Raw genomic sequence first — 26,626 nt, 5'->3', positions numbered from 1 at the left:
CCCATCAGTAAGTGTTTTTTTTTTAATTATTATTTATTTATTTATTTTTGGCTGTGTTGGGTCTTCGTTTCTGTGTGAGGGCTTTCTCCAGTTGTGGCAAGCAGGGGCCACTCTTCATCGCGGTGCGCGGGCCTCTCACCATCGCGGCCTCTCTTGTTGCGGAGCACAAGCTCCAGACGCGCAGGCTCAGCAACTGTGGCTCACGGGCCAGTTGCTCCGCGGCATGTGGGATCCTCCCAGACCAGGGCCCGAACCCGTGTCCCCCACACTAGCAGGCAGACCCCCAACCACTGCGCCACCAGGGAAGCCCAACCTGATTTCAATATTGTTGTGTCTCAGGGAATAGGGAGTGAGAGAGATGGGGGAACGGCCTGTCAGTGGAGCAGTCAGAACACACACAACATTCATCAAGTTCACTATCTTATATGGGCATGGTTTGTGCCCCCCCCCGAAATAATTACAAGAGTAACATCAAAGATGAATGATCACAGATCACCATAACAAATACAATAATAATGGAAAAGTTTGAAATATAGCAAGAATTCCCAAAATGTGACACAGAGACATGAAGTAAGAAAATGCTGTTGGCAAAATGGTGTTGACAGACTTGATCAATGCAGGGTTGGCACAAACCTTAAATTTGTAAATTTATAAATTTGTGGAAATATTGTTAAACAGCAATAGATTATATATATACACATATATATGTATGAAATAAGGAGTTTGGTGGTCTTAGAAAGGAAAAGAAAATGCAAATTCCTTTGATGAAGGCTTTTCAGAGCAAGATGATTAAGATGATTGATTATACTCTGGAAGACACAGCAGATGAGGACAAAGGTTTTCCTTATACTCTGCTAAATATTTTTGAGTGGGAGGAGGCCAGATGGCTACAAAGAAGGCTGGAAATTCAACAGTTTAGGTACAAAAGTAGCTGGAACCAGAAAGGAAACTAACAGTGGGAATTAGCAAAAAAAAAAAAAGGCTGTATAAATATTTGTGACAGAGAAAGGGGACAGTTGATCTCTTTTAGGGTGGAGGGATTGAAGCAAAGGCCAAAAAAGTTGTATTTTACAAAAATGACCATTATGGAGGTTGGGGTCATGGTGCTGGAGAAGGTGGAGGTGATGGTGGTGAGAGGTTGGGGAGAGTTCTGCCCTCAGATTGTGGGTGTCAGGTGAGAGTAGCATTTCTGAAAAAGGATGCTCCAGGGGGCAGAGCAGTGAGATGGAATCATGGTCTGGTTCTGTGGGCCCTGGGTTGGAAGACCTGTGTCTGAGTCCCAGATCCATCTGTGTTACCTTGGCCAAATGACGTCATCTCTCCAACCCTTAGTTTCTACATCTGTAGAGTGGGGCTAATTATAGGACTGGTCTCAGAATCACTGTATTGGGTCAATGAGGTAATGCATGATGAGTGTCCAGCCTGGCACATGATAAAGGCCTAATCAAAGATAGCTTAAGAACTTAATGACTGGAAGAGGAGTCATAAGATTTGGTCAAGTTCAGGCTTTCCTGAAAGTCCTTGTAGTCATCAGAAGCAAATTGCATCACCTCCTTGAGATGAGATGGTCCATCAAGGTGTCATGATTGCTCCAGCCAGTGATTTTCTTCCTTGGCTGCATTTTGAAATTAACTAGGAGATTTGAAACATATTGTTGCTTGGGTCCCACCCCTAGAGATTCTGATTTAATGGTCTGGGGTATGGCCTGGGCATCAGGATTTTGAAAAATCCCCCAGATGCTGCTAATGTGTGGCCAGGCTTGAGAATCTTTGTTTTATCTCTTCAGTCCTTCCCTAATGGCTGCCCCTGCTTGTTTCAGGTGTACTGGTTTTGTTTACTCAGCTCAATGGCAAGGTCTTATGGACTCACCTACATCTTATGCTTTATTGCCTGGAAGAGTAAGAGGCACAGGGGAGTGGAAGCTGAAAGGCTTGGATTCTTGACCTGGTTTTCCCTGCCTGGCTGTGGGACCCTAGGTCATAATAAGATTGAATGTGTACTATGTCCAGACACTATTCCAAGTACTTTGCACGTATTTGTTCATCTGTCCTATCAGCCTGATGAGATAGGCTCTAGCATTAGCCTCAGAGTTAATAATAACACAGAGAAGTTAGTAACTTGCTCAGGGCCACAGCACTGTGCATCGGAGGATGTGAACCCAGGAGGCCGGCGTGCCCACCATGAACTACTCCACCCTCCCCGGCTGATACCAGGCTGCTCTTGATCTTGTTCCCTCCTGAAGTGGAGGAGCTGGACCATCCGTGGTCCAACTTCCCAACTCTGATGTTCTGCCGCTCCCACCGGCACCTGGTAGAATGTCATGTAATGGGTGGTCTGGCGCTACCCGGCCATGGATTGATTATTAAATCAAGAAATTGAGCTCAGGCCAGAATGAGGGCAGCAGAACAAGGAGGGAAGACACGTGGACGTCATGACCTAGGAGGGTGGCTCTGCTCAAAAAGGTGACCTGGCTAAAAGGATAAAGTTTGGCCTAAGATGTTGAAAGGTAAATTTCCCTGCATAAAAGATTATCAGGACTTTGAGGGAATAGAGCCTAACAGTGAGAGAAAAGATGAAAAAGTCTCTTGAGTGGATGCGGCTCAAAAAGTAAAGAACAGTTCAATGGGACTGGAATTTTCCATGGCTGCTGGTTTTGAGGAGGGCAATGCCTGCTGTCCTGTGTGGTAATGCCTTTCATTAGCACTCAACTGTCCATAAAATGACACACAGATCCTTTTGTTAGTAGCGCTCTGAGGGGATGAGGGAATGGGGATGGTGTTGATATGGAAAAAAACAATGAGGCAGACGGTGATGGTGACAGGAGATAAGGCAGAGAGTAGAGAGGAAACGTTTAGGGGAAGCGAGAAGAGGGATCAACAGAAACTTAGGTCCCCCTAGGAATGCTCAGATATTTTGGGTGAACAGTAGGTTCAAAGGAATTTAAGTTAACGTATGAAGGGACAGAAAGATCCTACTGTCTGCGGGACTGGGATACCCAGGAGGCTGACATGTAGGTTATTCAAGGTAAAACAAGAGGTTGAGATAAAAGAAAGTACACAGTATGATTTCCCCAGTGAAGTACAGAATAATAAAATGGAGACTCCTTTTTTTAATGTGTGTGTGTGTGTGTGTTTTAATATTTATTTATTTGGCTGTGCCAGGTCTTAGTTGCAGCATGAGGGATCTAGTTCCCTGACCAGGGATTGAACCCCAGCCCCCTGCAATGGGAGACACGGAGACTTAACCACTGGGCCACCAGGGCAGTCCCAAGACTCCTTAATCTACATACATTTTGAGAAAAAGAAGAAAGGTGAGGTAGAGTAACGCCTTCACCCGGGCAGGGGTTAGAAGATACAGATCCATCTCAGATGTTCCTCGGGTCCTGCATATGTCTTAAAAGGGGTCCTCAATTCTGAGGAAAATTGGAATTACAAGTGTTTTCAAAATACTGCTTTCTGGTCCACTACAGGGAGAAAGGCTGACAGAGTGGTCTAGGAGGTGACCTGGGCCCAGGACTTTTAAAAGCTCCTCAGGGGATTTAACGTGCAGCCCAGGTTGGGAACCACTGTCCTGTCTGGAGACAGTGGGAAGCGCACCCGTGGGGACACGAGGGGACTGGCAATTCTACAGAGAGGGATTTGGTTGAAGCTTAAAGCTTGTGTGATGGTGGTCATGCTGGATTAGGTGAGTGTTAGGAAGTTAACATTAGGAATTTCAGGTGTGAATAAATATTCAGAAGAACAGTTGTGACTTTCCTTGCATAAAATCCTGGCAGGAACTTTCCCAGAAAGAAAATCTGTAGACAGTGCATCTCACTTGCTGGGAGGTGCCTCAGATCCCCTGGCACCCACTTGAAGGCGGCTGAACACAGTGTGATTGGCTCAGAGGCCTGAGCCAGCTCTCCTCAAACATCCCCTTCTAATACTGGGAATAAAAATCAACAGCTTTAAAATTCACAGGAAGATTTAGAAATTATCTACTTGAACCTCTGATGTTATCAAATTGTTTTAAAAAATCAAAATTACGAAGTGAAGTGTCTGGCTCAGGAAACACAGCCGCTCAGCACAGTACCAAGACTAGAGTGGAGTCTTTGAACAACCAGCCCACTGCTTTTTCTCTTAAACCTCCCTGCCCTTCCAATGCAAGGGTTAATATGTAGGAGAAGTAACTTGGCTTAAATTCATACTCAAGTGTACATGACTAATATAAAAGTACTTTCTTTACAGCAGGTTATAACTGGGTGGCATGCATAAAACTTAGAGACCTGAATATTGCAAGAGAGCGGAAAGTGTCAAGGCTGATGGTGAAAGTCAAAGAAAGGGGTCTGGGTAGGAGGATGAGGGCAGACAGAGCTGATTTCACAACTCAGACTAGCACGGACCTCCAGAGTTGAGCATGGCTTGGACCTCCCTCTCTGCACCACGCACCCCCCACCCCAGGAGACCAGCAGAAGGAGAAGAATGACTGTATGTTGAACGTGTTTATGAGTGAACACATTTTAAACTAACATGTGCCAAACCACCCACCTACCCAGAGCTTCTAGGAAGCCCCTAAAGGCTGGCCCTGAGAGACTCCATCCCATTACCAAGAATCACTGGCATTAAGGCTATTTCTGCTTCGTCCAAAAGGTTTTCAGTTACCTTCAGAGTAAACAGGAAATTAATCAGCAAGTAGAAAACTGAAAGAAGATCTGCATCTCACTGTAGGAGTCATTAAAATAAAAGCAGATTTGGCAAAATGGCAAGGTTTTTCAGTTTTTTGTATTTTTTTTTAAATCTCTCTTCTACTTTCTTTCTTAATAAGTTGAAAATTCCAAAACTAAAAGCCTGAGGAACACAGACTCCTTGGAGGATGGGACACATTCTGTCCTAGGACCTGCACCCCTCTGCTGAGCGCGCCAGCCCGATGGCCATCCAAATAGCTCTCCCCTCATGCTCGCAGAAAGCCCCTGGAAACCTGACCACTCGGTGATACAGTCTGTTTAAAACTTGCTGGACTCATCTCAGGCCATATCTCTGTCCTGTATTGTTTGACTTGCCTCTCCCCTGTAAGCTCTTGGGGGGAAAGAGCTTCTTTTTTTTCTTGTTTTGGAATGATTTTATTTATTATTGTAAGCCTGGGTGGAGAATGCACTTCCTTGCTTATCGCGCAGTTATGTAAGAAATATTAAATAACAATAATACCTGGATGCAGTAGAGATCATAGAACTCTGCCTATCATATAACCTTTGCTCTGCCATCCTGAGTATCTGGGGAAGCAGCTTCTCTCTGTCTTCCTTATTATGGGAACTAGAAATGCACAGACCCTAAATTTGAGGACTGATATATGGAAGGATGGCAAGAAAAAGTTCTCTTCTCTTCCACTAGCTTCTGACCTATTGAGCTTTAAAAGTTCCCTGGCCCCCCTGACCCAGAGTGACGGTGACAAGAATGGGTGTGGAGTCACATGTGTTTCATGTGGAGTCTTGGGGCTGCAGCTCACAGCAACCATCTCCAGTTGGCGTAAGCAAAGCACGACGTTTATTGGAGAACCATTGGGGTTTCTCATGGAACCCACAGAAACATCTCAGGGGCCTGTCAGGAAACACAGGCCATGCTCTTTTGCTGTCTCTCTCCCTCTCGTCTTTGTTTCCTGGTCCCTACTTAATGTGAGTTTCATGAAAGCAGGAATTGGGTTTGTTTTCTGCAGGCTCACCTGTGCCTAGAACAGTGCCTGGCATATAGTAGTTGCTCAATCAGCACTTATTACTCTATTTCTCTGCAGAGCAGCTTCCTTCGTTCCTCTGTGGGTATGTCAGAAGGCAGTCACCCCTCAGTACCCACATTTTCATCTTTGAAATTCAGGCTGGTGTCCAGTGTTTATTCCTGATTAGTCAACTCCAGCCATGGGTTAGGGTTTCCTAGCAAGTGTGATTGAGGCAGAGATGCTTTTGCACGAAAGAGAGTCTCTCTGGAGTAAGGCAGACACCTTCACATGTGTTTACAACAATTGGGCAGGTGGTTGTCATTGGTGCAGGTAGCCAATGTGGGAAGTGGGTACATGATGATTCCCAAACAGTACCATCTTTTGATGAATAGCCAACCAAAGGGGACTCAATCTGCTCCCATAAATGTGAAACTTTCTTGCACCTTTGCTGATATGTTGTTGGCCAGTCTCTCTTTGGACATCTCCAAGGCCAAAAATGGCACTATTTTTCAAGAGTTGTTCACTCCATTTTTTGACAGATCTAATGATTAAGAGGTCCACCCATGTATCTGTCTGACTTCAACCTCCACTGGTCCCAGCTTTGCCTTTTGGAACCAGAGAGAGCAAATTTCCTTTCCATATAACAACCCGTAAAGAAGTTATTTGAAGAAAGTGATCATGTCACTTTGAAGTCTTTTCCTTGGAGTGAGGAATACATGCTGCCTGTGCAGTTGTTACATTGTATCTAGGATTGTTTTTCCTCTGATTCCTGAAAATGGTAGAATCAATGACTCAATTGTGAATGGAAGGCAGTCCTCCCAGACATAGGACTGCATGACCTTGGTCCCCACCTAAAAGATAGACTTCGTGTGTCTTTTCAGCCACCCTTTACAGATAAAACAGTTTGCGTCAGTGGTAACATCTTCTGCTTCAAGGAACACGTGTTACCTCCTAGGGGTTGATGGCTAAAGGAGCTGAAGTTTATCAACTGGTTAGTCTGGACCAATGAAGATCTAATTGGTAACCTGTAGCTGTTCCCAAGCTAATGGTATCTTTATTAAATTTGTCAGCCCCTTTACGTCTTCTCTTTTCAAGGCTAAATACACTCTCTTCCTCTTTCTCTCCCTTCCCCCCCCCCCTTTCTCTGTCTTTTTACATTTAATGCATATCATGTAATAAACATTTAGAGAACACCAACTACTTGGCAAGAATTGCACTATTTGTTGGGATAACAGACAAAGGATACGATTTCTATCTTCACAGAATTCACAGTGCAGCAAGAGTAGTAGGTAGGCTGAGTAAACAGATGCTTTTAACCTCGGATGAGCTCTGTGACAAACGTATAGACAAGGACTGACTGTCAGCAGCATGCAGAAGGAGAGGCACTCAACAGGAGGTGGGAAGAGGTGGGGAGAGAGGGAGCTCTGGGAATGCCGCCTGGCAGAGGTGCGGCCTGAGATGAGTGTCTAAGGAGGAGGAGAAGTCAGCAGGATGAAGAAGGATGCCTGAGGGAGGAGGTGGTAGACCAGGCAGAGGTTTTACATTTGCAAAGCTGTGGAGAATTTAACATAATGGTTTGTTCAGAAGCAAAGAATTATGAGCGTCAGAGTAGCAAGACAGGTAAAGTAGAACCAGTACGTATGGGCTGTAACAGCTGGCTGTTGCTCCGTGACAAACCACCTCGAAATCCAATGACTTAAGACAATAAGCTTTTAGTACTGCTCACGAGTCAACAGATCAGCTGGGAAGTTCTGTTGAAGTGGCCCAAGACTGTCTGATCTCGACTGAGCTTGCTCATGAGTCAGCAGTCAGGTGGCAGGTTGGGGGCTGACTGGTCTTGGATGGCCTCACTCCCATGCTGGCAGTTTGCTGGCTGTCAGCTGGGTGTCAAGGTGATGTGCTTCTCATCATACAGCAGGCTAGCCTGGGCTTGGTCACACAGTGGTGGCAGAAAGAAAGTGGAAACACACACGGCCGCCTAAAACCTAGGTTTGGAACTGGCATACCATCCCTTCTGCCCCATGTTCTTAGCCATAACAAGTCACAAGAGCCCTTCATTCAAGGGACAGGGACATCTCTCTTTTTTTTTTTTAACAGATTTATTTATTTTTATTTATTTATTTTTGGCTGCGTTGGGTCTTCATTGCTGCGCATGGGCTTTCTCTAGCTGCGGCGAGCGGGGGCCACCCCCCCATTGCGGCGTGCGGGCCCCTCATTGCGGTGGCTTCTCCTGTTGCGGAGCACAGGCTCCAGGCGCGCGGGCTTCAGTAGTTGTGGCACGTGGGCTCCAGAGCACAGGCTCAGTAGTTGTGGCGCACAAGCCTAGTTGCTCTGCAGCATGTGGGATCCTCCCGGACCAGGGCCCGAACCCACGTCCCCTGCATTGGCAGGCAGACTCTCCACCACTGCGCCACCAGGGAAGCCCACAGGGACATCTCTTAATGGGAGATGCTGCAAGGTCTTGTTGCAAATGATGTATACATAGGAAGGGGCGAGTAATTGCAGCCGTTTTTGCAGTCAATCCAGCACAAGTGACATAGATGATTAGAATTTCTCTTGAAAAAGATGGGGAAACATCAAAAGGATATATTATTAAACTTTTATTATTAATATACAGTAGTTTAATAATTAAATGTTATAAAATTATATTAAATATTTTATTATTAAATTTTTATTATATTGTATTTATTATATTATTGATTTATTATATTAACATTTTTAAAAGTGAATTTTCATTTACACATGTAACATTAAAGCATGTTCTCCCTTAAAAACAGGATATCAGATAAGGCTAAAGTCTCCTACCAACCATGTCCTTGTGGGATAGGATGATATGGATGATGTTTCTACGGACACCACCCTTCAGGTCCTCCTCCAGGTCCCCCTCCAGGTTGATGTGGACCATTCCCCAGCGTCCTTTGCCTCTGGTTGTCCAGCTAATTAGGAAGTCATATGAATCTCTTTGCCCCTAGGCTACATTCTCTACTTCTCCACAAGGATTTCATAAGAAACATTGTCAACTGCCTCATGACATCCAGATCCACTATGTCTACAATATTGCTTATTAATTCTTGGTCTAGTAAACCTGTCAGAAAAGAGAATGAGGTAGGTCCAGTCCAACTTGGCTCTCTAAATCTCCTTTTCCGGTCACTCACATCTCCTTTAATAACCCATTCTAGAAGGTGTCTAGTCTATTATTTGGGTATCCATTTTGATGTACCTTTTGAAATTTGGGGTCCAGTTCCCCTTCCGTTGCCAAAGTTCCTTAAACACAATGAGCAGCACTTCCATCATTTCATGCCGAGGTCCTCCCAGTTCCCTGAGAGAAATTTCACCACCTGGTGATCTCATTTAGATCCACCGGCTACTTACATGGGCTCCTCTCTTGGCTGGATCTTCACTTCTCTCAGGCCAGTGAGCTTCAGTCTTCCTACTTGACATGGGAAGAATAACAAAAGAGACAGGAAGAGGTGGGGGGAAGGGAGGAAAGAAAAGAAGGAGGGAGGGAGGGACGGAGGGGAAAGGAAGAGGAGGAGGAGAATTAAATGTGTGCTCTTCTGGTCCTGTCATCAATTTTTACTGCACCACACGCCCTATTTGATCGACTTCTAAATTTTTGTGTACATGTTATTTAGCATTTAATTAAATATAAAACGTTTTTAGAATGTTTTTCTGGAAGTACTCATAAGAAACTGTTAGCCGTGGTTCCACTTGGGGAGAAGCGCTGGGGCAAGCTCGTTGGGGGCAGTTTTTGTTTGGTGTTTTTCTCTATTGATTGAATTCTCTGGGCATGCCAGAGAGACTCATCTAGAAAATGGAATTATGGAACATGTTTCTGTTTTTTTTCTTAATTTCTCTCTTTTTATTAAAAAATATTTAGAAGGTGGAAACAACCACTTTTTTGTTGTTTTTACGACAGCAACAAATGTATATATACATGGAGCACTCACTCTGTGCCCAGCACCATGGTAATGTATATGTTCTACATTTATTATCTTCTTTGTCCTACAACAACCCACTGGGGGAGGACTTCTTTTTTTTATTTTTAAAATTTTATATTGGAGTATAGTTGATTTAAAATGTTATGTTAGTTTCAGGTGTAGAGCAATGTGATTTAGTTATGCATAAACATATATCTTTTCTTTTTCAGATTCTTTTCCCATTTAGGTTATAACAGAGTACTGAGTAGAGTTCCCTGTGCTATACAGTAGGTCCTTGTTGATTATCTATTTTATATATAGTAGTGTGTATATGTTAATCCCAACCTCCTAATTTATCCCTCCCCTGCCTCCCCTTTCTCCTTTGGTAACCATAAATTTGTTTTCTAAGTCTGTGAGTCTGTTTCTGTTTTGTAAATAAGTTCATTTGTATCATTTTTTAGATTCCACATGTAAGTGATAACATATGATATTTGTCTTTGTCTGTTTTACTTCACTGAGTATGATAACCTCTAGGTCCATCCATGTTGCTGCAAATGGCATTATTTCATTCTTTTTTATGGCTGAGTAATATTCCATCATATATATATATATATATATATATATATATATATATATATATATATATATCACATCTTCTTTATCCATTCCTCTGTCAATGGACACTTAAGTTGCTTCTGTGTCTTGGCTATTGTAAATAGTGCTGCTACGAATATTGGGGTGCATGTTATCTTTTCAAATTAGAGTTTCCTCCTGATATATGCCCAAGAGTGGGATTGCTGGATCATATGGTAGTTCTATTTTTAGTTTTTTAAGGAACCTCCATACTGTTCTCCATAGTAGCTGTACCAATTTACATTCCCACCAACAGTGAAGGAGGGGTCCCTTTTTGGAGGAGGACTTATACACGGTTTTAAAGGCGAGAAAATGAAGGCACAGGGCAGTCATGCAACTTGTCTAAGGCCACACAGCTACCAAGGGTCAGTGCCAGGATCTCCCCCCACCCGCCCTTCAATTCAATCAGATTCCACAGCCAAGGTTTTATCCACCATGTGATGATGACTCCTTCCATCTTTTCATGGATATTCTTTTAAAATCTTGGTCATTAGAGAGCACCATAGGTAGCCACATAACTTCTTGTGGCCACCCCTCCCAGTCCTAGGCCATCTGTGTCGGGTGGAATTATAGTCAGACTGTCTTCACGGGGGTCTCTTACCTTCCATCTTTTCTCTGAATGCTAAGAATCCACCCCAGTAACGTTGAAGTCCATGTCTCGCTGAGCTCAGGCTGTTCCTCCCTGCTTTCCCTGAAGTTTAAGCTGCTCCTTTCTGCCTAGTTGCTCTTTTCTTCTTAGCTCATTTTTCCCAAGAGATCAAAATCTGGGGCAGAATAATGGTTCGCCTTATCACTTTTTCAACATCCTGGGAGATGAAGTGGTCATAAGCCACATGAGGAATTGTCTGTGTATGTTGTTCTTACGTGACCTTAACTCTGTCTTGCCACATAGTAAAATCCTCTGAGTCCTGCATTAGTTAGTTACTTTGGGTTTTGTTTGTTTGTTCATTGTTAACCACAACTCAACTTTAAGTCTGGGAATAGTTTCCAAGTTTCTGGAAATAGTAAGTGGCTCCTTGTCTCTCTGTTGTTGCTGTAGATCAATTTTGAGGAGAAATTTAACCTCAAAACCTCTTTGGTTCCTTCCTTTCACTTGCTTTTCCCTTCCCCCATATTCAGTTAATGACTGTTCTCTCTTCAAAATACCTCTTACATCCTACTTTCATAATTATTTTTACCACAATAAATAAAATCGGTTCAGGCTTTTGAAACATTTTAACCTACTATGTGGTAACAGCTCCTAAGCTGGCCCGGTGGCCATGCAGGTTTTCTCCTCAGCTTCCACCCCACCCTGAACGGTTAACTTAAACCCACTAATCCCATTCCCCTTTCTAGTGACTGGCTCAGAATGGGCATGTGGCCTGATTCTGTTCGAAGTGTGAGGGGATGTCTATTATGGACCTTCTGGAAGGTTTCCTTGGTCCGAAAAATTAGAAGTGTTGGTTTCTTTGTCTTTTCTGGATGTGCAGCATCTGGATGTGATAACAGAATCTCCAGCAATCGTTCCCAGGTATTTCTCGTGATGTGCAATTTCAGCTGTCCAAATTTTAAAATACAAAGCATCTCAACAGATACACCAGCCTCTCTGCCTGTAAACTTCCCACTTCTCATCCTACTCATGCCAGACTCACAATCCTAAAACACCAAAACCTTTATGACTTCCTTCCTCTCTTCAAGTTATCTTCCGTGAAGGGAACGGAGAATTAAGGACCAGGGTCCAAGATGTACAGTCATGTAACTTTGTTATTTCCCATGCTTGTTATTTTTTTATGTTATACCAGGTTTGGTCATTTTCATTTATTCAACAAATATTTATTGAGCATCTATTATCAGATGTTATGCTATACCCTGGAGGTACAAAAAAATGAGGAAGAATGTTTCTGCCATCAGCAAACGTATAGTCTAGTAGGGGAGTATGGCAGGCACTAATGCTGCCCACTCAGTAGATAACCCCTGTTCTTTCTTCTTAACAGGCCGCCAATTTTGTTCAGACACTAATATACCTGGCCAGAGGAGATGATTTGTAATTTGTCTAGGAGTGAACATGTGAATGAGACTTAAGGGGAATTCTACTGAGGATTTAGGGAAGAATTATCTCCCCGATAAAAGGCATGAGCCAATCACCTACTTCCTTACTTCTTGGGGTCCTGTTGTATAAGACTGTGATGTGGGGAGCAGCGGCAGCCATCTTGAAATTGAAGGAAAGGCCAGTTGAATCAGAGATGCGCGTGATGCAGTCACACTGTGTCATAACATCATTGAACTGCTGATCAAACTGTGGAACTGTGCATGTCCAGACTTAATTTTCTGTAGGGTAATCAAGTGCCTTTCTCGTTTAAGCCATTATTAGTTGGGTTTTCTAACTAAAACAAGGGAGAAAGCCATACAAAGAAGTATTTGAAAAACAATATATGTGATGATTGAGTTATGCATGGGAAGGCAGTATACTTAGAGGTATACAAAGAGAAAGAATATCTGTCCCTGACCCTAAGAATCACAGTCCGGGAGAAGTATCATCAATGCATATTTATAGTGCATGTGATAAATGCAATGCTAGAAATATTCATGGAAAAATATAAACACACCAAAGAGGAAAATCTGACTCAGGTGTCCATAATGTTTGCTCATGATGAGAGTGAGATTATGTATTTTCGGCAGGAACACAGCAGAGGTCACCTTGTGTCCTTAGCACATCACATCGGTAGGTGCATAATGTCAATTTGTCCCATTACTGGCAATGTTAAGTTGGATTACAAGGTTCAGGAGGTGTTTGGCAGGTTCTTCTCATTCAACTCACCATTTCCCTTTGCCATTAATAAGTATTTTGTGAGAAGATATTTTGAGATTCTGTAAATGTACCATTATCAATCAAACTTCTCAAACTTTCACCTACCGGTTTTATCATCTATTGATGATTCTTGCTGAATTGCTTTTTATAAGGACGTTTGTGAAATGATTTTTAAAACTCTTGTATTCCTTTTATATTTACTTCATGGCAATCTATAATAGGGAATAGTTTTTCCTCCTACTTCATTTACTCCATTTATTCATATCAGTATGAACTTACGGATTTCTGTTTTATTCAATAGGTGATCTGTAAATATCATGTATTTTCATGCTCAAATTATCCCAGATTTGGCAGAGTGAGCCTCTTTAAACTTCCTTCTATGCCCTTATTCTTTGAGAATTTCCTTAATTTATTATACAAGAAGATATTCCAGACTCACCTTGAACTTTTCTTGTCCTAGCCGTGAAATCAGCTGTTTCTTCAAGTGACCCTGCTTTAGTGGAGAATGGTATGGTATTTAGAAACTAGGATCTGGGCAATAGGTGTGTTCATTGCTACTGGGGTATCATTGCTTCTAGGCCTTTTCAGTGGACATAAGTAATAGATAATGGATACACACAGCCACCTATAAACATATGGAAGTAAAATATATATCTATAATGATATAGATATAAAATAAACCATGAGGTCATACTGATACTTCCAATTCTAACCTAACACAACCTTCTCTGACAATGAGAAACCTGGCCCCATTATCCTCAATATACTTACATTTTACTCCTGTAATATACTAAAAGCAGTTTCATACTTACTGACCTATACAACTGTGACAAACAATTCAACTAACTAGAATTCATATTTGTTTACAGTTCTTATAATCTTCAGTCTGAGGGTATACAGAAAAAAACTGTTCAAAAATTACTTGGGTTGGTTTTTACCCTCCTTTAGTAAGATTGTTATTGATTTGAAATACAGTTAAGTTTACTTGTTTTTGTTTGTATTCCATTTTAGGTTTTGTTTTCCCCATTCTTTAAAAGTTTATCATTATATAATTATTTTGAGTATATAACCATAATTCCAAAAGTCAAAAATATTCAAAAATATTCAGAGAAGTGTCACTCCTTTACCTCTTGTTTCTTCTAACCCATTCTCACCTACTCTTGTGTTTCTGATGTATCCTTTGTTTTGTTTTTGTGAAATTAAGGAGATACATATTATCTTATATTCTCCACTTTTTTTACAGAAAAGGTGGCACAATATAGATCTCACATTAGGTCCTTCTTTAGTGTATCTCATCAATAGGTACGTGACTTCAATTTGTTCCATTATTGGCAATGTTAAATTGGATTACAAGTTCAAGTCTTTTGTGCTTTGCATTTTTTCACTTGACAAATGTGGTTCATAAATACCATCCTCAATAACTTTTATGGCTTCATAGTGCTCCATTATGTGGATACAACATAGTTTATTTAATGACTTTTTTATATTTCCAATGTTTACAATCACAAACAATGCTGTATTGAGAAACCTTTTGCATATATATTTTTATATTTTTAGAGGTGTATCTTCAAAGTAAGTTCTTAGACATGGGACTGCTAAGTCAAAAGATAAACACATATATAGTTTCGTTAAATATTGTCAAATTCTCCTCCTCAGAGGTTGTACCAATTTTCATTCCCACCAGCAAGGTCTAAGGGTTCCTGTTTCCCCAAAGCCTCACCAACAAAATGTATGGTCAAACTTTAACATGTTTGCCAATCACATGGGTGAGAAATGGTACCTCAGAGTAGTTTAACCTTTATTACTTTTCTTATGTTAAGCAGTGTTCATATGTGTGTGTTTTGTGTGTGTGTGTGTGTGTGTGTAGTCTGTTCATGTCTTTTGCTAGTTTTTAAAAAATCAAGCCTATCAGGTCTCTTTCTGTGACTTTTAAATGAATTCTTTATATATTAAGAATTCTTAATACATTAGAATTATCTATGTGTTGCAAATGTCTTTCAGTTTGTTTTTGTCAACTTCATTTATGGTGTTTTTTTGCCATGTAACTTTTTTTTGTAGTTAAATATTTTCTTTTATTGCCTCAGGATTTCAAGTGATAATCAAAAGTCTTTCCTTACACCAAAGTTATAGAGGAATTCACCTGTGTGTACTTATTGCATCTATATGGTTTCATTTTTTACATTTTTCTCTCTGATTCATTTGGAGTTTATTCTTATCTATGGTGTGAGATATAAGTCTAATTGTATCTTTTTCCGGATGGTTATCCAGTTTGTCTCAGCACCTTAATTAAAACACTCATCTTTGTTTCAGTGATTTGAAATACTTTTCCATACACTATTTTCCACAGGTACTTGGGTCTAGTTTTTTTCAGTCATATTCTGGTCTGTCTATTCACACACCAGTACTATACTGTTTTAATTATAATGTTTTTATATCCTTAATCCTCTCTTGTAACTTTTCTTATTTTGTGTTTTTCTAGTCTTACTATCAACTTGTGTAGCTCCATTGTGAAAAAGCTTTTTTGGTATTGGTGTTGGGAATGCATTAAATTTATAAATTAACTTGGGGGAAAATAACATTTTTATGGGCTGAATTGTTCTCTCCAAAACAAGAGATGTCTTCTGTTTGTTCAAGTGTACTTTTGTTTCTGTCAGGAGTGTTCAGAAGTCTTCCTCATTTCTTATTTCTTGGGAAGTCCTCTGTCATCCCAATCTCTCTACTCAGGTAAGTTAGGCTCAAAATACTAGTAAGCATTTATGCTTTTGGCTTCCTCTGAATTCATCTTCTTATTCTCCTTCTTGATTCTTATCATTCTCATTAGTCTCATTCACCCCAGGATGATAGCGATGTTTTCCTCTTGATTCTTTGGGAATTAATGGTAGAACCTAGTACTTCTCCTATACAGGACATCAAAGGCTTCAAACACTGAGCCAGGCCCTGAAAGTCATGTCCAGAATCATGAGGCAGAGGACAGACTTCACGTGGGTTCTGAGTGTCTTTTCAGCCACTCATAGAGATGACTGTTTTCATCCATGATAGGATGAAGGGATAAATATGTTCAACTCTATCAGCTGCTGTATGTGGATTTGTGAACAGTTAGTACAGAAAACAGCCATATTTGTCTTGTTACTTCTCCTCCACTTCTAAAAGTTTATTTACCCCAAACAGTTCTCCTTTGACCTGCTTAGGACTAGCCAAGCTAAAAAGTGTTTTAAACACAAACCAACTATTTTTAGCCTTTGGAATAAAAGAGTCAATTCAAGCAAAATTTATCGGGTTCCCAGGCAGTTTGGACACTCCCTTGTGGCTTATAGTAAACTACCTATTACCAATCTAGACTTTTGTAGGTTTTATCAGAAGTCTCACCTTCAAAAGCCAGTCTTGCACTACCAAAATTTTGTCAGTTCCTGGATCTGAAGCCATCATCCCTGGGATCCCTTTCATGCCTTTCAGAAACCCAAAGGCAATACCAAAAGGCAACTTCCTATGAGATAAACAGTCCCTTCCTCGAATTGTTTTCCCTTTTAGCTTAACTCATCAATTTTCAATCAATTTTCTTTCCATTCAAGTGCATGTGTTTTATGTAAACTCATACATAACTCAGTTGCCTCAAGTCCATCCTGTCTCAGCATGGCTGATCTGACCCTAAGTCTCCGCAGACTCTGCAGATCCTTGGAACAAGGTACATGAGGGGATCTGCAGAGTACTTGCCCTGCTAAGCACAGTCACTATGTGCCAGCGAGCTGGGGATTTAGATACTGCTAAGATCTATTTAAGGTCCATTTCAGGGAAATCTGATGATTGACTGAGCCCAGATGGGAACAGAGACTAGAAATCCTCACCTACTGATTCTGCAGAGAGGCTTCCCTCTCCTTTAAAGGATATTCTCACCAGCCTGAACTCTCCTTGCTTCTTGAGAGGTGTACCTTTACCAATCACGGTTCACAGGACTATTACTCAGTCAACCTGGCAGTCTCAAACTGTACCCTGTGGTCCAGCAAATCAGCTGGGCCACAAATGATTTTCAGTCCAGCCTCACATCTTGCCACATTTTCCAGCTGGATGGACAAGCCCCATGAGGTTAAGTGATGTAGCCCTGGGTTCCAGAGTGAGTCAGTTGCTCAGCTATGCTTTAAACTGTGGACCCGTTCAGGCTTCCAGGACTTTTCTCTAACCAGCAGACCGCAGGGTCCCTCTCCTGCAATCAGGTCAGCTTGTCTGCAGAGAAATGGAATTAAGCTATTAGCAAGTGGTTTCTGACTCTTGCAGAAACACCAGCAACAATGGCCACTTCGACATAACGTTTTAAGAGAGCTGTTTGTTTTGGCAGTGCTTCACTATATTACACATTCCTGACACTTAATTGTCCTTGCAAAGATCAACAAAGACCTTCTGAAGCAGAGCTGGAAGCTGTAGAACTCAGCTAAGCAAATGTTTGTTAAAATGAGGAGGAAGGGGGGGTTAGCTCTATATATTCAGCTGTACTCTGAAATGACACCATTTTCTCTACACCATCATCCATTTCCTGAACTTCCGTATCCCGCCCCTACTGCCTTCAATTCTGAAAGTTTGAAAATATGTTCTAATTCTTGGTCTCATTATTATCAAACTGCTTCCTTTGATCTTCAAAACCATTTGACAAGTTCAAAGCACATAAAGACACAGTGTCTGATTTTTTTTTGTTCTTGCTTTTTTAAATATAAAAGTCACATTATTATAATGATGTTAATGATAATAGTGAGCAAACACCTTAAATATCTTAGTGGACATTGATAACGGACCCTCATGAGCTAAGAGCTGTGCAGAGCATGGACTCAAACACGAGTCTCTCTCTCTCTCTCTCTCAACAAAGGCAAGAAAAAAGAAAACACAGCTGTTGATACACACTTTTACTTCACCTTGTATGTGCAGTTTCTGGCCAGAGACCCAGGGGTAGATACCAGCAGGATGGGGGAATCAATTCCTGCCCACAATGAGTTAATGATCTAGCAGGATGGCGAGGTCATGCCAGTGTTAGGGATGGTTAAAATCTTTTAAATAGAGGCAGAAAAATCACCCTGTGGCTTTCCTGGGTCTTTGGAAATACTGAAAATTAAAAGCCAGTTTCTGAAGGTCATCTTTAGGAATTGAGCCACACCCACACTTTATACTTCTGGAAACATGTTCATGTTTACTATGTCCCGTGTGTCCTATCAAGAAACTCCTGAACTGGGGGGAAACTACTTTATGAAAATGGGCCCATGAGAAATGGAAATGGGAACTAGGATTCCCATCTCCAACCCTCAACTGAGGAATGTTATATGAAGAGAAAACAAGGACACTGGTTATGTTAAAATTATGCTTTATCCTTTGAATTATTAGTAAATATGTATAGAGCATTACCAAGCACGTGGTACAGAACAAAAGACATTTTACGGGCCTAATGAGTTAATAGAAGGGGGAAAAAGGGTGTCTTAAGATGCAAAGGACCTGAGAGATGCCTTTGCTCATTCTGTTACCTTTGTCTGGAACACCACTATGTGCCTGGTTCACCCTTACTTCCTGTGCAAGACAGCTTAGATGTCACCTCCTTGAAGAAGCCAGCCTTGGTCCTCTCAAGTTCATACCCCTCCTCTGTGATCTCATAGCCTTTCTCAGTCTCAAAATACAGTCTTTATTGTATTTTGTTTGAAATTACCCTGCAGAGCACTGCCCAACATTGACCCAAGCTTTTTCAGAATAAAGACACTATCTATTTTACATGTTTATCCCTAGAGCCTAGCACACAGTAGGAAAGAGGCAGCAAGGAAAAGATCTTAACAGTGTGAGATCTTAACAGTGTGACTGAGAGAAAGAATGTATTAGTTTCCTGTGGCTGTTGTAACAAACTGGGTGGTTTAAAACAACAGAAATTTATTCTCTCACAGTTCTGGAGCCTAGAAGTCTGAAATCAGTATCGCTAGGTGGAAATCAAAGTATCAGCAGGGCTGTGCTTCCTTCAGAAGTTTTGGGGAGAATCTATTCTTTGTTTTTCCCAGATTCTGGTGATTGCCAATATTCTTTGACTTATGGCTACATCACTCCCATCTTCAAGGCCAGCATCTCCAAATCTCTGTCTGCTCTGTCTTCACATTGCTTCCTCCTACCTGTGTGTGTCAAATCTGCCTCTGCTTCTCTCTTAATGATACATATGATTGCATTTAGGGCCCACCCAGATCATTCTGGATAACCTTCCCACCTGAAGATCCTTAATCACATCTACAAAGACTTTACCCTATAAAATAATATTCACAAGTTCTAAGGATTAGGGCATGGATATCTTTTGGGGGGCCATTTTTCAATCTACCACAGGAGACTTAGAAATAAATTTTTTTTTATGATGACAAAAGAGTTAACAAGAAGAAGTAATTTGATGAAGAATAATATGTCATAAAATGAGCAAAGCCTTTGAAAATGAGGAAGTTGATAAAGAGGAAATAAAAGTTATTATAAAATAGGAACTAAAATATTTAATTTGGCAATCTAGGGAGGCAAACTTCATAGCCCAATAGTTAAGATCATAGATGCTGGAACTCAACTGCCTGGTTAGAATCTGGCTTCATCATTTACTGGCTGTGTGACCTGGGATAGTTACGTAACTTCCCTGTGCCTCAATGTCCTCATCTATAAAATGGTAATGACCACAGAGCTTACTTCATAGGGTTGTGGTAAAGGATTAAGAGACAGTATATTTAGAGCATTTGAAAGTATTTGCAACTATTATTTTAAGAAAACCAGAAATCTAAAAGAGGAAGTACAAATTTAAAACAACAAAAAGGAGAAATGTGTGGAAGATAAACGTTGATAAGAAAAGAGAACTTTTAAAATGATTGACCAAGAAGAAACAAAAAAAAGAAATGCTGCATAAATGATGTAAGATGAAAGATATTTTTTAAAAAAGTAAATTAAAAACATTTGCAACCACAAATTTGAAGGGGAAATAGGATAAATACGTTGCATATCATAAGAAAGACCAAGTCTATAATTGAGGACACTAAGAAAATTGCAGAAAGTAGAAAAGAATGTTCCAAGGCTAGCAACCCTTCTTTCCTTTATGTATTTATGTGGTTGGTATTGTTTTTCTCAGATCTTCTATGTCTTTGCTGATTTTTTTGTCTAGTTATTCCAGTAATTGCTGAGAGAAGATTGATAAAATCTCTGATTGTGGAATTTTCAATTTCTCCTTTTAATTCTATCTGTTTTTATCTCAAAAGAATATTTTGAGATTCTTTTTTTAGTTGCACACACATTTATGATTGTTTATGCCTTCCTCATGAATTGACCCTGTTATTATAATGAAATATCCCTCTTTATCTTTGATAATACTTTTTGACTTGTGTATTAGTTTCCTGGGGTTACCATAAGAAGTAACACAAATTGGGTGGTTTAAAACAACAGAAATTATAATCTCTCAGTTCTGGATGCTAGAAGTTTGAAATCAAGGTATCAGCAGGGCCATCCTCCCTGAAGGCTCTAGGCAAGAATTCTTTCCTGCCTCTTCCAGCTTCTTATGGTTGCCTGCAGTCCTTGGTGTTCCTGGGCTTGTAGATCTGTCAATCCAATCTCTGCCTCTGTCATCACATAGCCTTCTTCACCCTGTGTTTCTCCATGTCTCTGTGTCCAAATTTTCCTCTTCTTATAAGGACACTGGTCATTGCATTAGGGTCTGCCCTAATGCACTATGACCTCATCTCAACTTGACTATATCAGCAAAGACCCTGTTTCCAAGTAAGATCACCTTCACAGGTACCAGGGGTTAGGACTTCAATATATCTTTTTGGGAAACACAATTCAACCCACAACATCTTGGAATCTATTTTATCTGATATTCATATAGCTAGCCACTGCAGCCTTCTTATGCTTTCTATTTGCATAGTACATATATTTTTTTCCATCCATTTACTTTGAGACTCTCTATGTCTTCAGATTTAAAGTATGTCTCTTAGGCAGTAGTTTTTAAATTCCTTCTGACAATCTCTTTCTGTTGAATAAATTGTTTAATCCATTAATATTTAATGTGATTATTGATATGTTTGGGTAGGCCAACCATTTTATTTTTTGTTGTTTACCTGTCTCCTCTATTTTTTTAGCCTATGCTTTTCATTTATTGCCTTTAAAAATTATTTGAATTTAATTTATTTAAATTTTCTTATTGGCTTTTTAGATGTGCTTCTTTGCATTTTTTTCTTAGTGATTGACTAGTAAATACAACATATATTCTTAACTTTTCACAGTTAACATGATAACGTGGTAACATTTTATGTAAAATATTGAAAAGTTGCAAATTTATAGAGCCATATCCACCCCTGCTCTGTCCTTTTTGTTATAGTTATGTGTATTACATATACCTATATTATAAATCCCACAAGGCAATGTCATACTTTTTGCCTTAAACAGATTTATTTTTTAAATTAAGAGAAAAAAGAAAAATTAATCTTTTGCATTTCTCCAGCTTTTTAAAAAACCATTTCTGATGCTCTTTATCCTTTTCTGAGAATACAGATATCCATCTAGAATCTTTTCCTTCAGCTAAGGAACTTCCCTTAGCATTCTCATAATGTAGATCTGCTAACAACAAATTCTTAGTTCTCTTTTATCTGAAATAGTTTTTATTTTGCCATTATCTTTGAAGGATATTTTTACTGGATAAGATATTCTGGGTTGGTAGTTTTTTTTGTTTTTTTTTCTTTCAGCACTTTAATGATATTCCATTCTCTTCTGGCCTCCATGGTTTTTGATGAGAATTCATTTCTTAATTGCACTCTGATCCCCTGTATATAATGTGTCATTTTTCTTTTGCTGCTTTCCAGGTTTGTCCCTTATCTTTGGCTCAATAGTTTAACTATGATGTATTTCAATGTTAGTATCTTTGTGTCTATTCTAATTGGTGTTGACAAAGCATCTTGAATCTAAGTTTTTATTTTTCAACAGATTTGGGAAACTTGGCCATTATTTATTCAAATATTTTTTTTCTGCCCTATTCTTTCTCTCTTCTTCCTCTGAAACTGCCTGTATGTTGAATCATTTGATATTATCTGAGAGAGCCCGTGTTCATTTTTAAAAATTTTTTTCTCTCTGTTCATCTATTTAGATAATTTCATTGAGTTATTCCCAAGTTCACTTACTCTTTTTTTTTTTAACATCTCCATTTGGTTATTAAGTTGATTCAATAATTTTAGAATTTCAGATATATTTTTAGTTCTAGAATTTTCACTTTTTTATTGTTTAAGTACCTCTGCTGAGTTTTCCGATGTTTTCATTCATCGAGAGCATATTTTGCTTTACTTTATCAAGAATAGTTAAAATAGCTGCTTTAACATTCTTATCTGTTACTTTCAACATCTGCTTCATCTCAGGGTCAGATGTAGTTCATTCTCTTTTCTCTTGAGAATGTGCTTCATTTTCTTGATTCTTTATATGTCAAGTTATTTGTGAATCTATCACATATATTATGAATGTAAAGCCATGAAGTTTCTGGGTTTTGTTCTTTTTCTCTAGCGTGTGTTATTGCCTTGGCTTTAGCAGGCAATTTTCTTGGCTAGGCTCGAACTGCAAATTCTGTTTCTTTGGGCAGCAGCTCTAGTCTTGATTCAAATCATTCGCTGTAACTGAGCTGCTTTATTCTGTTCCATGCATTCACAGTTCAGAGGTCAGCCTGAGGTGTGGCTAGACAGAATTTAGGGATCCTTTCTCTGTCTCCTTTCTCTTCCCTTCCAGGATTCTTCCACTCACTTCAGTAACAGTTTCCCAGCTTCACTTTTCTGATTCTGCTAACCAGAAAGACTGTGCGTTTTTCAATCAGTGCCCTCACCACTAGGCTGCCAAATGCCAAATGGACCACATCAGTCTCGAACTAAAAGCCGCAGAACTGGGGCACTTACACCACAGCAGTCCAAGCATTCACTCCCCACAAGAGTCTTTCTGCTTCTGTTCCCTCTCCAATTGCTTCAGGTAGTTGCTTTTGTATTATATCCAGGTTTTATCATTGTTTCTAGAGGGGAAAGGGCATCCTCTGAGAGGGACTTATTCCATCACTATCAGAAGCTGGAAATCCATTTGACCTGCAGGATTGTTTCTTACAGTAAAGAGTTGAAAACAACTTGAATGTCCATCAACAGAGAAAGATTAAAGAGACTGTGGTCCATCATCTGCTGGAACACTATGTAGCCATTAAAAAGAATAAGATGAACCTGACTACTAAAGAGGAGAGAGCACCAGGAAATACTCTTAGGTTTAAAAGCAAGTTTCAGAATTGTACTAGAGCCTGTATAGTGGGGGCTATGTGGTGTGCCTCTCAGGTCCTCCCTTCAGGGTCAATGCCCTTATTCTTCCAGCTGCCAGGCACATTGGCTGCTGAAGGGTCACAGTGGAGTTTCGCTTTAGAAATTGCCCTCAGCTGAAGAGAGCCATGTTTTCTAAAGTACATCCCCTTCTCAGGGGCAGCTGCCATTCAATGACTGGTTAAGATGAAGGTACGATGGCCCAGTCCCTTTACCTTAAAGGTCAACTCTGAAGGCGTATCTGGAGTGCCCCATGAGACTGGCTGAGACATCGTCTGGATATGCATCATAATTCACTTGTTCCTCTGTCCAACTCCCTCACTCCCTTACAGGCCTTGTTCCAGCAATTCATTCCCCCCATTACATCTCTTGCATGTAAGCCTCCATCTCAGAGTCTATTTCTTGGGGAAACTGACATAAGGCAGCCTAATACCTTTCAGGTAAACAAACAAACGAAACACAGTTCTGTAAGCTCATATATGTATATAAAGGCAGAGAAAACATTCTGGAAGAATATAGGTGAAAATGACAATAACATATCTTTAGGGAGGTATCTGGCATATGGAGAGAGTATTCAATAGATACTTTAATTCACATGTGCTGTTTAATTTGTTACAACTCATATATTTATGCATATTCGTTGAATTAAAAACAAATACAGTCTGAGAGTTCCCTGGCGGTCCAGTGTTTAGGACTTGGCACTTTCACTGCTGGGGCCCAGGTTCAATCGCTGGTCGGGAAACTAAGATCCAATAAGCTGTGCTGCGTGGCCAAAGAAACAAAATACAATCACAAATACCAAAAAATAACTCTCCATCTCTCTCTGCATCCCAGATCCTTCAAAACCTGAGCTCTAGGACCATACACCCAGTTGCTTATTGTACACCTCTACTTGGATGTCTCTCAGAATCTTTACATTAAAGTGTCCCCCCAAATAAAGTCAGCATCTCCTCTCCACTTTTTGCCCTCTATTTCCTCTCTCAGTGAATGAGAACGTCACCACTCACTTGACTGCACAAACAGGGAGTGTGGATGTCATTTTTGACTTTTCTTTCTACCTCACTGCTCCATTTGCAATTCATGTTCAAGTCCTACGGATTCCATCTCAATATTCTCAGGCCCCTCAATTCTTTCCATTTGTCGCCATTATCTTATTCAGGTTACCATCCACTTTGCCTGGATCATCATTGCAGAATCTTGACTCTTCTTGGCCCCAGTCTTGCTCCCCTTTAATCCATTCTCTGCATTCCAGCAAGGGCAATCTTTCTGAAATATCAAGCTGTTCAAATTCAACAGGTAGGAGTTTGCATAGAATCCTTCATATTCTTCAGTTGCCATCTAACCACTTTATGACCATTTCCGCATTGGGCCTGAGAGGCAGCCTGTAGCCTGGAAAGAATAAAATGCCCCACCTAGGCCTGGGAGACACGGAGAGCGCCGTTTGGGCTAACTGGTCATGTCCAGTAACAGCGTTTGTTTGTGATTCCACTGAACCCTGTGGATTATGCTATGTCCATGGACTAACTGAAGGGAGTTCAAAAAGAGAGCAGGAATGATGAGAGGAATGGAAGAAAAGAAAAGATATATGGAGAAAAGTTAAAGAGATATCTATCTATCTATTTATCTGTCTATCATCTATCTGTCTTTAGGTCATATCCTTAAATGGAGATGGAGGCTGAGAACTCACTCTGTCTTAAAGCAGAAAAGTGACTACAGATAGAGAAAGGGTGGGAATGGTTAAAACCTAACTCTCAGTGTACTAAGGGGGCCAGTTACCCCTGGGGTTTGGGTTTCTTAATAAAGCAAATCTTGAAAATGCTGTTAAAAAAAAGAAAAAATAGAAAATTTGTGGGGTTCTTTTGAATGGCGTAATTGTAGATAGATCTTTTAATTTTTTTTGATTTCCATTAAAATTATTTTGATATTTTTGATATAATGTTAATAATATAGACCAACAGTTTAAAAGAAGTTTTTAAAAAAAATTTATTTTATTGAAGTATAGTTGATTTACAATGTTGTGTTAGTTTCTGGTGTACAGCAAAGTGATTCAGTTATACATATACATAATAGTTTGCATCTGCTAATCCCAAACTCCCAATCCATCCCTTCCCCACACCCCTCCCCCTTGGCAACCACAGTCTGTCCTCTATGTCTGTGAGTCTGTTTAGAAGAAGTCCTTTTAAAGTGAAACTGTCAGCTCCTTTTTTATCTTAATATTATAGAAAAAATTTGAATATATACAGAAGTGGAGAGAATAGTATGTCAGCCCTCATGGGTGCACCACTGAGTTTCAACAATTAGCCTCTGTTTGCCAGTCTTTTTTTTTTTCTTTTTTTAAAACATCTTTATTGGAGTATAACTGGTTTACAATGGTGTGTTAGTTTCTGCTGTATAACAAAGTGAATCAGCTATACATATATATATATCCCCACATCTCCTCCCTCTTATTTCTCCCTCCCACCCTCCCTATCCCACCCCTCTAGGTGGACACCAAGCACTGAGCTGACCTCCCTGACTTGAGGACACAGGGGGAGGGTAAGCTGGGACGAAGTGAGAGAGTGACATGGACATACATACACTACCGAATGTAAAACAGATAGCTAGTGCCAGTCTTCTCTGGTATATCCCCTTCACGCCAGTTGTTAAGCTATTACCTCAGCTTCAGGCCCATACTTCTGTGTGCTCGTTGAGAACCTGGGGGCTGTTCAAACCCCACTTTTGTTTTACCAGCCGGCTCCCTGTTGGACTCCACCAATGGCTGGAGGAGGAAGGGACTTGCCCCTTCCTGCTGGCTTCCTGCCAACACCACCACCCTTTCCGGAGGCAGCCGTCCCTTTCCAGACGAACAGTGGTATCTAGCTGCAGTTCCTCTGACATTCACACAACCAGCCTCATTGCCCCCCTCAAAAGCACCAGCCCCAGGTGGCCAGAGAACTGTCTGTAGTCCGGGGGTACCTTCAGCGCCCCTCCTTGAGCTCAGACACTAGGGATCCTCTCAGACGTCTGTGTTCCCGCTGAGCAGGGACCCTTCTCCAAGCCTCTAGGTTTTGCTGGGTGCAACCCCTTCCATTTATTCCCCAACCTTAGGGCAGTAACTACTTTCTGCAATTGCTACTTTCATGATACCTTAGGCTCTCTTTTTGCCTTCCGGTGACCTGGTTAATAATTCTTTGTGGTAAATTCTCTGTTACAATACGTGGCGTGGATTCTGTCTCCTGACAAGATCCTGACTCACCTACCCCTTACCCCTTTATTTTAAAAGCAAATTCAGACATTATGCCATTTCATCTGTAAGTGCTTCA

At 40.5% G+C, this 26,626-nt stretch overlaps 2 long non-coding RNA genes across 2 annotated transcripts in view; one reads left to right on the top strand and one right to left on the bottom strand.

The window, feature by feature from the left end:
• LOC309624417 overlaps window positions 1–26,626 on the top strand; it is a 268,613-nt gene that overhangs the window by 47,226 nt on the left and 194,761 nt on the right. The gene's annotated exons all lie outside the window — the stretch shown is intronic.
• LOC309624424 lies at window positions 3,097–25,265 on the bottom strand. Its single transcript, XR_014241907.1, has 2 exons — window positions 10,840–25,265; window positions 3,097–9,118 (listed from the first exon to the last, which is right to left on the bottom strand). It is a non-coding gene; the product is annotated as an uncharacterized lncRNA (long non-coding RNA).

The sequence above is a fragment of the Balaenoptera borealis genome (assembly GCF_965194805.1).
Source record: "Balaenoptera borealis genome assembly, chromosome: 2".
NCBI lineage: Eukaryota > Metazoa > Chordata > Mammalia > Artiodactyla > Balaenopteridae > Balaenoptera > Balaenoptera borealis.
The sequence above is the reverse complement of the archived record's forward strand: the minus strand, read 5'-3'. Positions and strand labels throughout refer to the sequence as shown.